The sequence below is a fragment of the Dasypus novemcinctus genome, chromosome 30 (genome assembly GCF_030445035.2).
Source record: "Dasypus novemcinctus isolate mDasNov1 chromosome 30, mDasNov1.1.hap2, whole genome shotgun sequence".
Classification (NCBI taxonomy): Eukaryota; Metazoa; Chordata; class Mammalia; order Cingulata; family Dasypodidae; genus Dasypus; species Dasypus novemcinctus.
This window is the reverse complement of record NC_080702.1, coordinates 39,733,106-39,749,475: the sequence shown is the minus strand read 5'-3', so window position 1 is coordinate 39,749,475 and position 16,370 is coordinate 39,733,106. Positions and strand designations below refer to the sequence as shown.

At 35.0% G+C, this 16,370-nt stretch overlaps 1 pseudogene; it reads right to left on the bottom strand.

Annotated features, from left to right (window-relative positions):
- The window catches only part of LOC131276823 (vomeronasal type-2 receptor 116-like), a 65,750-nt pseudogene that overhangs the window by 22,571 nt on the left and 26,809 nt on the right, over positions 1–16,370 (bottom strand).

Genomic DNA, 16,370 nt, shown 5'->3' with positions numbered 1-16,370 from the left:
TATATTGATGTGGTTTGCAGAAAATCTAAAGGTAGATTATATATAACCATACTCATTTGCTCTTTGAATTTTCTCAGAGCATCATATTGCAAAGCAAAGTTATCAATATCTATACTGGTTGTAGAATTAAATGTGATAATGTAAGTACAGTACCCAATCCTGTCTAAGAGGGGCAAAAGGAATTAAGTCCCATTGTCATTTAAGAGTCTCATGGAGGAACTCTAGATATTTCCTATGTAAAACATTAGTCGTGAAGGATGTTGAAGTCCATAGTAAGAAAAATTTTGATTTTGATTCTAAACTCAATTCCTCCCTGAAAATGGCATTTTCTTTTTGTTGACCATTTCTACCTAGGACTAGATTTACCTCCTAGACACTAAAAGAAATACAATGAATTCTGGGCTTTTGGAGAAAGATCCCTAAACTATCACCTTGGGCCCATATGGAACTCTAAGAAAGTGACAATTATGATATATTCTGAAACACACATGCTATCAAATGAAAGAGACATTACCTGCCAAGTTTCAACAATATGTCCATCTCCATTTCCTACTAATTGCATTTCGACTTGTTGAAGAAGCATTTCATGAAGGCTCTGAGCTAGAGCATACACTGCATTATATACATTATAACTTCCTTCATTCATGTCTTTGTCAAACGGCCACCAAGGCATCAACTCCAGGGAGGTATTGGGAGGACAATACTCGAGAGTGTTACTGTCAGATTCGGAAACCAAGCAATCAAAAGAGATGAACCACAATTTAGTGAGGTAAAAGTCTTCTGGGTATTTTATAGGGTTAACAGTCTGGATAAAAGATTTGAATCCAGGTATCTCAACATGGCGGTATGAAAAAATGAGAGCCCCATGGTATGAGTCAAGGAAAAAGTCTCTTTCACTTGTGGTAAAATCCCATTGTGATGTCGTGATCCAGACTTTCCCTATCAATAAATAATTCCACCTACAAAAACTCAAACCCATTAGTGAGTCAGAGTCACCATAAATGGCAACCACTTTCACTGATGATTCTTTGATACGTAAATGATACTGCCAGTGCAATGAGAAGTATGATCTCTCAGTGATGGGCATCATTTCCACAAAGGCTGCACAGATTCCATTCAAGACCATCTCTTCTCTCAAGTCCCATAGAAACTGAACACCTCTCTTGTCTTCTGAGATGACCAGCCCCACCCAGGTCCAGCTGAAATGTAACATCAGTGAAACCATTCCAAGAGCCAGAGAGGTATCCTTGGGAGCCATCTGGTAGATTGATGGAAACTGGCCATCATCACTCAGATTAGGATCATAAAAGCCATAGATAAGCTAAAGGATAAGGAGAAAATAAATCCATATGAGGAAGAGAGTTGGTAAAGTACCCTCTCAACCCCAATAAATATTAATCAGTCTTATAAACAAAGAAGAGAAGACTTGCTCTTTCTATTTTTTGATCATCTCCTGACCACTGGGAGTGTTTCAGAAAATAATCCATCAGTCTTTGTGGTCTGGGAACTCCTCTGTCTCTTCCCTTTTTGCCTGTATCTGGTCCATATAAAGGACATGTTCACATCCCACCAAAACTCTCTATAATGGCCACACCATTTCAGAGATGCATAAACACAATTCCATATTAGAACTTTTTTTTTTAAGTTTCTTGAAAATCACACCAAGGGATACTTGATATAATCAACCACTCTCCATCCAGCTTACCTGTGGAATTTTGTAGAGTTCCAGCAGTATCCCAACCTGAATGGAAAGTGCCCATGTTGTTCCTGTAAGTGCTGCTACAGACTTGCTTTCTTTCCTACAGTTGTAATTAGGGTTGTACTTGCCCAGTCCAGATTGCCAAATGATGGGACTTTCCAAAGTCCTTTGTTCACTGTGCAGGGCATTATAGATATCAAATCCCAGGGAAATGTTGAGTAATAGATGTGGATTTCTGTTGATCTCTTCAATGGCAAAAAGCATGGCCAGAACATACTGGTAGTTCTTTGTCAGAAACCTTTATGGTGGGCACAGGGATATTTAGACAAAAAACACAAATCATGATTATCTACCAATCCAATTCAATGACCAAATTAAGGAGGAAAACTCAGTGAAGTCATTCTAGACTCTGTCTTCTTAATCCACAGTATTTTAGCTAAGGCTAAAAAGCTGAACGTTTCTTTAAAGCCCTGACTGAATTCAACCTATATGTTGAAAGATGAAAGTAGTTGCAATGGAAAGTGTAATGAGTGGAAAAGCAGACCGCTTTCATGGTAGGATTTGTTCTTCATTCTGGAAGCAAAATAATTTCTTCATATTAACATGTCATTAAATGATTTCTAGAATGCCAGCAATATTAGCATGAATTTGAAGATGAATTTATTCCAACTAAAGTGTGAATCTGCAAAACAGTTCAGATCCACAACACAAGCAGAAGTGGATGGGACAGACAGAGTGACTCATAGAAGACTGACAGTCAATTAGCATAAACATCTACCCCATCAAGTTCTGGATTTTCCATCATCAAAAATCAACGAACTGTGAAGAACTTCAGAGCTTCAGTGAAGGAGGAATCAGGTAATCAGGAATATTTGGAAGAAGAAAAATGATGAATGGGGTGGTGAATATTACATATACCTAATAGGACAGGGAACACTTTAGGAATCTAAGAGGAACAGCATCATAAAGCCTAAAAAGCCTCCATTTGCTAATTTAAAAAATTATAAATCTTGCTATTAAAAATAAATCAAGATATTCAGAGGTACTTCCTCCAAATAAACCTCATTCTTTTCAACTTTCCTGCAAATTACAACAAATTTCCATTTACTTATTAAAAATCATTGTCCAACCACCACACCATGGAGCCTAGAGTGATTACAACTGAAAATGGGAGGATTGCATCCAGCATCCAGGTGGAATCTGAGCCTCCTCTTGACATAAAGGTGCAATGGACACAACCAATCCAATGTCCACATAGAAGAGGTGGCATTGGATTGGGAAAAGTGGACATTATGGACAAAGGGTATGGGGAAAGGCAGGAAGAGATGAGAGGTGGAGGCGTCATCGGGACATGGAGCTGCCCTGGATGGTGCTTCAGAGGTAATCACCGGACATTGTAAATCCTCACAGGGCCTACATGATGGAATAGAGGAGAGTATGGGCCATGATGTGAACCAATGTATATGAGGTGCAGAGGTGCCCAAAGATGTACTTACCAAATCCAATGGATGTGTCATGATGATGGGAACGAGTGTTGTTGGGGGGGGGGGGGGGAGAGGGGGGGTGGGGGGGTGGGGTTGAATGGGACCTCTCATATATATTTTTAATGTAATATTATTACAAAGTCAATAAAAAATTAAAAAATTAAAAAAAATAAATAAATAAAGTTCTTTGCAATGTAAAAAAAAAAAAAAAAAAAAAAAAAAAAAATCATTGTCCAGGCCAAGGGATTCATTTTTATTACTTATATTTGAAATTCCAAGAAAAATAAAAACATCTTCTATGTATCTCAAAACTCTTTTTTTTCAGGCTTGATTAACATATTACTAAGTGTAAATAAATATTCTGTGTATTGACAAGAATTGATATTTTTCAATAATAGGACACAGGTATCCAAATGTGCTCAATAAATCAAACTCGTTATTCTTTTTTCAAATATTATTTATATTTCTTAGATATATGTTATCATTTGTTTGAAATATAAATATTGAAATTTTTCACTGTGATAACTGATTCTATATCTACTTGTTTCTCTTTATTGCTTTATTCATCGTATGCTTTCATATCTTTATTCATAGATAGCAATTACTATATATTTGTGATGGGTTGAGTGTTTTTATGGTTATGAATTTACCAATTGAATCTTAATGATGCATTTTATCCTTATCCTTATATTTTGTCTCATATAAATATATCTACCTCTGATTTATTTTGGTTATTATTTGCCTTGGGAATCTTTATGTCTAATTCCATAAGTTGACTTTCATATTTTCAATTTTTCCCCAAATGTCTTGTAAACATAAATATGGAATAGCATGATAGGCATTATGAAAATAAATTGAATTACCTAGTAAGAAACTCTTCCAAAATACTGGAAAAGAAAGAAATAATTTAACAAAATTGAACAACTTCTAACTGAACATATTATTTTAGGAGAAGAGTATTTACTGAATATGCTTAAAAACACAAACCCTCTCAACTTTAGAACATAGAATTTGCTTAATGCAAATAGAGTGAATTATAACTGGAAGGAGTTGAGGATCAGGCATGGTAGAATCACCCAAACCCAGGGGTTCATCTCCACAGTCAGACACTCTTTCCCTTGTAGTCTGAATGTATTCTCACTATTATCCAAGTTTCCTAATGATAACTTTGCACCCTGTATTACGGAAAGAATATTGTCAAAGAATCCTTGAAGAAAAAGCATTCATATTAAAATCAAGAATATATATAAGTACTGTAAGTGCTAGAATTACTTAATAGCTTGTTGGAGTTTCTAGCCTATCAAATAATGCAGTAAAGTAACAAGAAAAAAGATGGAAAGAACAATGAGCCACAGTATTTCACTAAGGATAAGATGGTTCACATGGGAAGTCCAATAGTAAAGGTGATAAGTATATGTAACAGATAAGGCAGTACTCAAATAAATATATAACAGTCAATGGTTTTTCAATATTACATAAACAACTTACAGAAGCTTTTTGGTAAGAAATATATGACAGCAATAGCTTGTAAATTGCTGCATCTCCTGTGGATAAGATCATAAATCTCTCTCAAGGAATGTAAAAACATTGAAAACAATATTGCAAAGATACAAACTAATCTACAAAATTTCAATATAAGTTAACACAGGATAAATATTTTTTGATGGTGCTATTATGAACTAAATAAGTTGCTTAAAATCATGGAGTTAATAATTAGAAAATAGAATGAAGCTAGGGAATGGGCAGGTTTTAACAATGTGCAGAATTGTTAAAAGGTTGCTTGTAAATCTTTGGAATGAATAGAAATGGGAAAAGCACACCATAGTGTTAGTAACTAGTGCAGGGCTTTTATATGGATGAAAAGTAAAATCTAAGTACATGTATATTACTAGAAGGATAACTAAAAAAATGTAACATTGGGTTATATAACATAGTAAAACCTCATAAGAAATATGAATATGGGAGATAGTGCACATTTAAAACGATTTCTGTAAAATATAAATTCCAATAATCTAAATAAAAATAAAAACAGAATAGCAGTTTGATACAGTATAGAAAGCATAGAAAGATTGAGAGGTGATGAGTTTTCCTATTTTTTCTTTTTATTATTATCAATATTACTGGAATAATGAAAATGCTGTCATAATTATTGAAGTGATAAATGCACAACTATATGATTAAACAAATGTACACTTTGAACAAATTTAGGCTTTAATAATATGTGTCAAAATTGATTTCTTAAAAAAGCTAACAGAGATAGTAGATAAGTTACCCGGGCCCAGCAGATGAGGGGAGGGGTAATTGTTTCTAATTGGGCAAGTAGTTTCTGTTAGAGATGATGAAAGGTTGGGGTAAGGGATGCGGCTGATGGTATCCCAACACTGTAAATGCCATTATTTCACTAAATTGTACCTTTGACAGTGCTTAAAATGGAAAAATTTGGAGGTTGTATGTATCTTAATAAAAATTATAAAAATTCAGGAAGCTATTTTAAAGGTCATGTTAATAAAACTTTAGAGGTTTCCTGGAAGCATGAGAAGTTCAGGAAATTAGGGAAAATATTTGAGAACACTAAAGGCAGAATTTGATTTAGCAAAAGCAATAACTGCAATTTTTAATTTGCCACAATATTTTTGAGAGTGTGGTAATGACTCAGGAAGATGTTGTATCTCTAGGAAATAATAGAAAATAGAGAAATGATGTGGGTTTAAGGGAATGTTTCATGCATAATCAAAGTGGTCATGAAAAACTAGAAAGGGGCAAATGAATGGGTTTATTTAGTGGAACAAGAAAATAATTTTGGAATATAAAATTAAGGTAATCTTCATACGAGAGGCAAACACTTTCCATATGTCAAAAATAAAACAAAATACTGGAATTAGCACAGTTATTAATATAATTACATATTGGAGTGGCATGGCCAAAACGGCAGACAGAATAGGAGAAAAGATGATTGGATTTTACTTTAACAGAAATTTAATATTGTTTTTAATTTAAATATGCCACAATGAAAACTATTTTTTAAAAAGGAACAACAGGATAAAAAAGACATTTTATGAGGTCTGAGGGATTGAACCCAGGACCTTGTACATGGGAAACAGGTGCTCAATCATTGATCTAGATCCACAGCCCTAAAATGAATGTTTGCAACCACATACTTCATATTTTCAATAACTAAAACATTTGTAAAAAGTGAAAAGGTGTATACATGAATAGAATAATGACCAAAGCCTTAAAAGACAAATCTCCAAACAATATATCCTTAAGACCAATTAACCCAATAAAATATTAATCCAACAATTATTTTAAAAAATGCAAATGTGATCAACAGGATACCATTATCTATTTGTTCAATCATGTTAAAAAAAAATACAAGGAAAGTGAAATTTTCCTTTATAGGTGAAAATGTCAATTAGAGTATTTCTGGAGGATTCTTTTGCAATATGCATCTCATACATTGAAAACATACCAAAAATTTCACTCAAACACTTAACCCCAAAAATTTGATCAGCCTCTTTCATAATGCAAAATTATATTACTCTATCAATTATGTATAAAATATTAGAACCCAATAAAATCACAATTTTTTTTACTGGATAAAAATTATGTTAGCGCTAAGACTATAATATATGTAGGCATACAAATTGTACACTGGAAACATATTTATGTTTGTGTATCATCTTCTTTTTTATGCACGCCACATTAAAGAGGAATGGGGACAAAAAGATCTCAACCTTATATACAAATTTTAATACAGAAAAGAAAAGAATATGTTCAGGGCTTCATTACAACTCCATGGTCTGAGACATATTTATATACATTTTACTTTTTATGACTGAGTTATTTTAAAGAAAAATTTATTAATATTATATATTAAAACATTTTCCTTAACTGAACATGTATTTTTCTTCATATATAAAAGGATATTAAAATAATTTCTTGATCCGCAGTGTGGTCAGCACTGGGCACTGAATCTTCTGAACCTAATGGATAAGTCACCACAGAAAAGAAAGCCTTATTTAATTATCATGGCATGCTAGGAAGTGTCACTCTGGGTTTCTACTCTACAACAATGAAATCCACCAAGTGCACATTTCCCTTAGGTAGTTTGAGAGAACAGCAGAATATAAGAAGAAAAGCATTAAAATAACTCCTTCTCTGATTATGTACAAACTCTTTCCCTCCAACTCACAGGGTGCTTCATGCAAGCTGAGATATGAGTCAAATTTGCCTTCTTCCTTAGGAGATTCAGGCCAGAATGCCATGAATCAACCACCCTCAACCCTGCAGCCCTGACACGGGTGGAGGGAAAAATCAGCATCACCCATCAGAGGTTAACAGCAATTTTGGAAAATTACAGAAAGGAAATGAGTGGTGAATCACTGGAAGTTTGTCAAAGAATGAAAGAGATAAGCAGACAAACAACTAGAAATGAAAAGGAAGAAAACTTTGTTGCAACCTCTTTCTACAGCAATTTCTGAACGTTGTCATCATCAGCCACAAATGTTTGCGGCTGCTTGTAAAACATGTGTCTGGCACTTTCAAAAAAGTATTAAGCTATCATTTTCTTTAGTGAAATATCCTCCTTTCACTCAGGGAAAATCTATTTGCTAGAAGACCATCAAAATATTTTTTAACAATTTTTTGAAACCTATTCCCCTGCAAATTTAATTTATCAATTCATTAATTAGACAATTTCTAAAGAAAAGGCATTCACATAAATATAAAAACCCAGTTAGTTCAAATACCCAAATGAATCAGAATCATCCTGGAGATGAAAATGACTCACAGACCCTTCATCTTTTAATCGTGGCCTGGTTGGCAGCTTTAGGAGGCAGGGGGGATATCTGGCAGGCTTTGATATAAAGATATTTCAAAGAACAACCAGCTGTCTACAGTAAGAAATATGTACATACAACTGGACCGCAGATTTGTGGCATCTTTATAGGAATATTAATATTAGCAATTGTAACTATGGGAAAACAATCATTATCAGATCCTTAATTTGGGGAAGAGACATTTTTCTATAACCTCTTAGGAAAGGCTTAATGCCAGTGGATTGTTTTTCTATGGATTATCATTTCATCCACTGCTTGTGGAATCTAGGTCAGAAGAGAGACAAGGAGAGAGGAGTTCGTTGGGGAATGATGGAGCCCTTATGTTCCAGAAATGGAAAAGAGAAAGTCATGGGAACTAAAATGAAGGAAAATGGAATATTTTCCTTTTCCTTTGAAAGAAAAAAAATGCAGTTAGAAGATTATGGACAATCTAATATGTAGGAGAGCAGGTGGGAAGGCAAGGACAATAACGTGGATTATGTTGGTCTAGCCATCTGTAAATTATCTACACATCACTCAACATAAGAATGAGGCAGAAAATAAATGAAAATGGCACTCACTGTTGCAAATAGAATTCCTCGGTAGGCTGGGCAATCCATTTTTGAGTTAGAAATGTATAGAGGGGGAAAAACCCCACAATAACCAGATCTCCATCCTTAAATACACTGTTTTTCATTCTGTGGAAGCAAGTGGGATCCGTTAACTTCCATGCGGAAAGGGGAAGTTGCCAGAGAGGACAATGAAAATCAATAGGTACATCTTAGAAGTAGCTCCCCACATTAGCCAGAGCTTTAATTGTGTGCCAGGTAAGGGGTATGTGGAATAGAAATGGAACCTGCAGACTCATGCAGATACATCTACATGTATATATTGTTGTTATGAACTAGAAAGTCAAATCTAAGGGCTGTGATGACCTCTTTTGGCTAAGCTTTTCCAAATACTCTAGACAATAGGGGGATCTGTAACACTGCCCTACTGCCCTGGGGCTCTGCAACTGGGGCTCTGCACCCAGGTGAAAAACAAGAGGTTGAAAATATGTTTGGATTATCCTCAGCACCCCTAGGTGCTATGATTTCACCCCAGTCCAGGGATAGCAATGCCCCTGGACCACCTCCACTCCAGGCAGATTTAGTGCTACCCCTTCTCAAAAAAAAAAACAACTGGCGTTTATTGCATCAGAAGGGTGTTCTGTCGATAGGGGCTCATGCCAGTCATGCTTTAGTGAAAGAGATCCTGGAATCATGCACTCTATGGTCCAATAGAGAGATGGACAACCTCACACAACTATGTCTCGGGTTAGGCAAACAGCATGCCTCCTAAGGTAGATGCAGGCCTGCATACCATTCCTGTGACTAGAAACACTCACAATCCAGTGTACCCAAGCCTGGGAAGCAGCAGTCATGTAAATATTCAGAAATTACAAATCAATAGCATAAGAATAATGTGAAAATACAACTACATTTTGAATTCCTAAAATTTGACACCCTTATCTACTCCTCAGGCCCTGTAAAATGTATTAAAACCATAGATCAACAGGTTTTGCTGATCCATTTCTCCATGTTCAGATAGGTTTTCCTAATAATTGCAAATCTATGGGAACACAGAGCTATGTTGGAAACACTTATTTTTTGTCACCCCAAAGCAGAGAACAGTCACTTTAATACCCCATATATTCTCCACCATATCAAACATCTAAGTCACAGGCAACACGTATGGCTTTTTATTACACCTGATAAAAAATAAAGGGCTTATGGCCACTAAATTAGAAGGGAAATTAAAGTTGTGCCCATCTCACAGGCATATAAACTTACCAGTTAATTAATGATCAGGGCAGGAAGTTCTGTTTTGGGAATACCACATCAGGTGTACCTCCTCTGACTATGGGCCAGTTAATGATCCTTGAGGCTGTTGATGGCAGAGATCCTATAACACCAGGAAGAAAGAGACAACTTGAAAAGACAACAGGGACTTTTTACTCTCTCTTCCAGGTAGTAGTGAAGTTCATGCATAAACATGCTCCACTGTGGTTTTATTGAGCTCATATTTATTGGTAAGTTCATGACAATATTTGAGGATATTGAGACCGTTCCATGTGACGATGAATATTATGCTGAAGTTTATTGGGATATATGTGATGCAAGTGATTCAAATTGGCAGAAAGAGCTCTCGAGTTGTAACTGTATTTCGCACCTGCCAATGAGCCCTACTTTGGACTCTGTGACAGAGTTAGACTCATTTGTGGTTTCCCTACACACTGTTCTTCTGCACATTCTATTTGAAGCTATACTTAGTACTAGCCTTGATCGGACTTAAATGTTTGGTGTGTCCATGTGCCAGTTGGGCCCTAAATCTCTACAGAGTTTTAGTACCTATTCTCCAGTTCATTGGACACACCCAGGACAAGTATCAAGGAGATGATGATGGACCTCATCCATCCCATGGAACAGAGAGAAACTGCAACTGCAAGCCAGTTAGTCCAATCCATCATCTCCATGCGATCTAAGACTCACTCAAATAGAGGTGGGGTAAGCATCGCCATCCCAGCATCCTCAGGATCAAGGAATGAAAGGTAGACTATAAAATTTATGGTTATTTTACTATATTCTTATTGCTATTCCTGCAATTTAAGTTATTTTATCATTGAGGTAGAAACAATGGTTACTGGAAGTCCTGACGGGGGGGCGGGGAGTGAAATACAGGTGTAATAGAGGGCATTTTGCAGACTTTGGAATTGTCCTGAATGTCATTGCAGTGATGGATACAAGCCATTATATATTTTCTCATAACTTACTATATTGTGTGGGACAGAGTGTAAAATACAATGTAAATTATAATCCACACTTAACTACAGTGCTTCAATGTGTGTTCATCAATTGTAACAAATGTTCCACACTAAAGAAGAATGTTGTTAATATTGGAAAGTGCGGGAGGGGAAGGGAGTGGGGCATGTGGGAATCCTCTATATTTTTCATGGAACATCTGTGTTTAAAATACAAAATATTTAAAAAGGTAAACGTAGTCATGCCCAACGGGTCCTTCCTCAGTTATATTTCAAGGAACAATGTCTCTTTATCCAATTCATGATGAAGCAAATAAGCTGTTCTATGTAGCAGATTTTTTTTCTTTTTAATGCTTGGATTGTTGCCTGAGATTTTGAATATTCTACATTCCAAGAAGAAATGGTTCCTTTGTTTTTACATATGCTAAACTAGGAGAAGGTGGAATCATGTGGGATGAGGGATTGAAATTCATGCTTTAACAAGGGACTGTGTAAAATATTTTATCCTTACGGCACAATTCATTTGGTCTGAGAGGGGATAAGTCTCAGAACTTGAGAGGAAGACAGAATCTTGAGATATCCTGAATCTGGTATGATTTAGGAGAAAGTTTTTCCTCTGTTTTTTTAATTATTGGAAAGGATGACTTATATTTCTATCCAGAATGATTATAACAAAATTATTTAAACACATCTGAAAAACACTGAAATAATTCAAGGACGGCACAGAAAAAAATCAAAATATTTAACCAGGGACCTTAAAATGAGAAAATCCAAATGTTTTCATAGTTTCAATAAATTACGAAAAAATTTTCATCACCAAACATCATTATGACCAGTATCAAAAACCTGTGCCTTAAGCTCATTCCCCAGCTTCCCTATGTATCTCCCAAAAAATTACAATTTATGAAAATGATGGATTGGAGGGGTGAGGAGTGGGTTATATGGAGACCTCTTATGTTTTGTGTTTTTTAGTGTAGCATTCTTTGTGATTTATTAACTTTAATAAAACAAGCATACAAAAAAAAATAACATTGAAAACACTTTCTTTCAAGAAAGCTTATTATACCACAGGACTCAATGAGAGTATTTCACATATAACAAACCAATAGTTATGATATTTGTTGATGGATGGCTACTCCCCAATAAAAATGATGTACCTTTATAAAACATTTTAAAAAATAGCAAAATAGATTACAAAATTCTATCTGCAGAACAGGAAAAAACTTGTTCCATGTCAATTAGAATATCAAAGCAAAACCATATGGTAATGTAGAGGGCATTTCACTGTGTCCTGGTTATATGTTGACATTAGAGTGTAGCAAAGGTGCTGAACATATCAGTAATCATTGTAATTGCAATTTCTTATTTATTCAAAAGAAATATGTTTTTTAAAAAAATTATTATAAAACTAACTGAAATGATCAGTGACATGTAGATATACTAAACCATAGCAAGGAAATTACAAAGTTGGAAAATAAAGTGGCGGTGTTTCATAACAAATATGTTGTGAAATACATTCTCTAATCATCAATACCATTTATTCCAGAGGTCATTTTTAAATTAGCTTATATTCTGAACTAGGTTTCTAAATGAGACTTTTTTCAAGTATGAATAACATTAATAAGGAAAAGATACTATTTTCTTATTCATTTATTTATGCTATTTCAAAGGAAAACCATATTGAATAAAGGACCAACAAAATCGGTGCTTTCAAAAACATTTCAACATATGAAATAGTCTAGTGGCCAAGAGTTGATTGTAAGGTAACATCAAAAATCTACTATTTCAGATTAAGAAAAATAACTTTTCAATCATTTACTTGAAATAATTAAGTTTAGAATTAAAGAAATAATGGGAAAAACAAGGTCTTCTAAAACATTTAAGACTCTAATGAAAATAAGATAAATGTTCTCCTTCTCTTAATCACCTTTGACATATATGTATGAGTGTATATCTAATAGCAGTATAGTTTTTTCTTTATCCATTTTAAATGCATAAATCACAAAAATCTTTCCAGCCAAGATGGCTGATAAATAAAATACTTACTCCAGAAATGATTTTTAGCAAAAACTGCTTCAGTATTTTTCTACATAATTAAACATTCCTTTGGAAATGAATTTTTAATGCTGCAGAACTATTCAAGTAAATGTAGTTTTAACCATCTTCAGCACTAAACTATAATTACTTTACAAATCCATCTTTTCTCTAGAAAAGGTGCTTGATTCAAAACGAATTTTAAAAAAATGGGGGCTGAGGGAAGTGTGGCATATGAGAATTTACTACATTTTTTAGTATCATTTTGTGTGCTGTATGTATCTTTTAAAAATAAATAAAAATATATTAAAATTTTTTAAAAATATACATGCAGCTTCCAGGCCAACAAATGGTCATTTTGTTCCTCTGCTCCCTCAGGATGGGGACTAATGTGGAGTGGCTCATTCCCATGTCAGATGGGCCATCCACCACCACTGTATTGTCTGCACATTTTAGTCCTCCATCATAATAAGCAGGAGTTTCCAGGATGATAGTTCTAATGATGAAAGACTGATTGGTGTGGTTCTCCTCGTGTCCACCAACTATAGTAAAGCCCCAACTTCCCAAATAGCTTCTTAAAACAAGATCATGGCAGCCATGCAGAGATCTGGGAAGGCTAAGCCAAGTGACCCATAATGGGGACCAGCTGGCAGGGTACTCATTCTTACTGAAAGCACTTTGTTCTCTTTCATGGCTTGTACTAGCTCCTCTAAAATTGGAATTTCAGTATTTTAGGGGCATAAGCTGGGAAGCAGCACTGGTTTTCAGCAGAGATACCACCACTGTGATTTAAATTGGTGAAATCTATAGCATTAATAGTCAGCATGACATCACCTCTCTTGATACTGCCATCTTGGTCAAGACAGCCGTGAGGTGACCTGCTGCTCACAGACATGGGCAGCTCACCTCTCTTACTTTCCTGCTTGCAGCAACTGTCTTTCCAAGGGACTTCTGTGACTCCTAAGTGTGAGAGATCAGAGTTTTAAAAATTATTCTTGAATATTTATGGAACTCTTTCTTCTGTGGTAGAGGTTCCCGTGTGCTAGTAAAAGTAGGCAGGAGTGAGTCATGGAAGGAGAGAGAAAGTCCCTACAATTCATCCAAAGATAGGAGGGAAAACGTTACTAATTGAGACTGTTCAGCCTTAAAAATGGGAGATGAACTCATTCAGGAAAAAATAGAACTAATAGGTAAATTTCAAAATGAACTTAAATCAAGTATATTTAAGCTCTTCGAAGAAATAAGAAATATTATGTGTATTAAAAAACTACTGTGAAATAAATTGATATATAGCAATCAAGAACAGAGAGCTAAAATAAAGAAAAATTATAATTCATTAAAACAATGTATAAACTAGTTGAAATAAATTATGCTATTTAAATATTTGGAACAAATGTTTAGACCGGACCTGAAAACAGTAATCAAAAGATTGGAATTGAACATAGAACTGTAGAATTTACCAAAACCTCAGAAAAGAATGAGAAAACAGTGAACAATATCAGAGAAAATGAGTGTTATTGAGAATCTTGAGTGATTCCAGTCACTAAAGATATTTCAGAAAGAATTCATTGAACAACAAAAAACCCAAATTAGAATAATGGGGGAGAAATGTCCAAAATTTAAGCTTGATATTTTTCACTTAATAAGGTCCAATATGTGCTGTTTTGTACAGTAAATAAAAATCAGTCCACCTGTAGATGCACTGGAATCTAATTTCTCCCCTGTGTTATGTTGATTTATTTTATTTGGCTTCTCCCAATGGCTTCCTCTCTGTGTACAATTTTGAATTAAGGCTTACCCTCATTCAATTTGGGCACAGCTTACCTAATAACTTCTTAAAAGGCTCTATGTACAACTGGGTTCACACACCCATGAGCAGGGTGTGGGACCAGAACATGTCTTTTTGGGGGTCATGATTCAGTCCTCAACACTAGCCTATATAAAACACATCCAGCCTCCAATCAATGCACTCCACAACCATTTTCAAATGAAAATGAAAACAATAATAACCTCTCATAGAGAAAGGATGTGGAAATTGTTACTACAGCTCATTAGTAACTTTAATGAATAGAGTAACTATAATGATATAAATAGAGTATTTTTGAAGATAATTTGGAAGTATTTTTCGGAAATCTTGAAATGCGCATACACATAAATTCCACAAACTTGGTGCATAGCATCTCTGGCATATGAAAGAGAGCCAGTATGGAGGTATTGCCAAGCCATCTGCAGTTGGCAGAGCCAAAGAAATATGAAGGAGAAACACATTTCCATGTACTCCAAGAGCATTACCAGGAGATGTGACAGATACCTTTATTATTTTAGGGGTCATAGAGGCCAATCTAGCTAATAATGATTGGGAGGCACCGTACAAAGTAGTAGGGGCCTGGATTAAATGCACAAGAGAGTCTAATGACACTGAAGTCCAACTATTAAAATTTTTACACACTTTCTATCTTTACATAGGTAATTTATAATATTTCCATTGAACTTAACTATTTTTTGTACTTTACATTTTATAAGGTGAAAGAACATATATTTTGAAATCATTTGAAATAAAAAGATAAATTTCAGGATTTGCCTTTGAGAAAGCAAAAGGTTAAAAGTTTTTGTTTAGACATTTTTGGTTTTAAAGTGTGAGGAATATTTTCCCTTTAACCAAGGACACAATGAATTTAAAGCACAAAAAGCCCTTTTTGACAAAACAGACTTTCAGCTTTGTTTACTGCTTATTCAGGAGAAAAATTCAATGACATTTTACTGAACTATACTAATGATTTCATCAACTTTGACATTTTAACAGAGAAAAAACTAATTTTACTTTTGCATCACTATACTATTTGATGCTAAAGATTTTTTGTGCTATAAATAGATCCATCAAATCTTACCTAAGTTTGATTATAAAAACTCCTTTTCTGTTAACATTCTGCACTTTCTGTATTCATTCATGTTTTGTCCCACATTTTCTTGTTTCTTTTTTTAAAAAGATTTATTATTTATTTATTTCTATCTTCTTCCCCCATCCCCAGTTTTCTGTTCCCTCTGTCTTTACACTGTGACTGCTTCTATCCTTATCAGTGGCACTGGAAATCTGTGTTTCTTTTTCTTGTGTCATATTGTTGTGTCAGCTCCCTGTGTGTGCAGCTCCATTCTTGGGCAGGGTGTTCTTTCTTTCATGCTGGGTGGCTCTCTTTATGGGGTGCACTCCTTGCGGGTGGGGCTCCCCTATGCAAGGGACACCCCTGCGTGGCAGGGCACTCTGTGCGCACATCGATAGTGTGCATGCGCCAGCTCCACGTGGGTCAAGGAGGCCCAGGGTTTGAACCACAGACCTCCCATGTGGTAGGCAGATGCCCTGTTCATGGGCCAAGTCCACTTCCCTTCTTTTTTCTTAAGTAACAGTCATTTCATTTCCTCAGGATGAGGTCAATTTCTCTTTCCTTAATTCTAAAAACATTCTATATACATTCAAAAATTAAATTATTGTAATGACTTTGGAAACTCACTCCAAGCAAAGCTGTTTTAAGTATATAATT